At 73.9% G+C, this 583-nt stretch overlaps 1 non-coding gene across 1 annotated transcript; it reads right to left on the bottom strand.

Moving 5' to 3' along the window:
- Window positions 1-425: 425 nt before the first annotated feature.
- TRNAL-CAG lies at window positions 426-508 on the bottom strand. The gene has a single exon. It is a non-coding gene; the product is annotated as a tRNA-Leu (tRNA).
- Between the last annotated feature and the right edge of the window lie 75 nt (window positions 509-583).

Here is a 583-nt window from a genome sequence, read left to right as displayed (position 1 = left end):
GTGTGGCCGGGCGTGGACGGCGGGGCGAGGGTCGGCGGCGAGCGCAAGGTGTCGATGGCGGCCGCGGGCTGCAGAAGAGTGCGGCTGCGAGAGCGAGTCGCTGTCACGAGAGGACGTCGGAGGGGGGCGGGGGAGGGGCTCTACGCACCAGACAGGTGCGGGCAGGTGCAGCGGGCGGGGCGGGGCTCAGGGGGCCGAAAGCCGGGGGAGACGGCGAAGGAGCCGAGCGCCCGGGTGTGGGGAGAGGTCGGAGGGTCCGTGGGCAGATCTGTCCGAACGGCCCTGGGTAGAGGGGGAAGGCGCCGGCGCCGCGCCCGGGGCGTCTCCTGGACGCCGGCGGGCGGGCGTGACAAAGGCCGGGCCTGAGCAGCCGCTCGAGCCAGAGCGCGAGGCGGTCGGGGCTTAGCGACCGGCAAAAGGAGGCTTGTCAGGAGTGGGATTCGAACCCACGCCTCCAGGGGAGACTGCGACCTGAACGCAGCGCCTTAGACCGCTCGGCCATCCTGACGGCGGGCCTGGCTGGGTTTCAGCTCGCCAGGCTGGGAGCGGACAGGAAAGCCCTTGCCCCAGGCCGGCGGCCGCC

Source organism: Carlito syrichta, unplaced genomic scaffold, assembly GCF_000164805.1.
Source record: "Carlito syrichta isolate Samal-C Ts95f unplaced genomic scaffold, Tarsius_syrichta-2.0.1 Scaffold316491, whole genome shotgun sequence".
NCBI classification, from domain to species: domain Eukaryota; kingdom Metazoa; phylum Chordata; class Mammalia; order Primates; family Tarsiidae; genus Carlito; species Carlito syrichta.
Note: the sequence above shows the minus strand (reverse complement) of the source record. Positions and strands in the feature narration are given on the sequence as shown.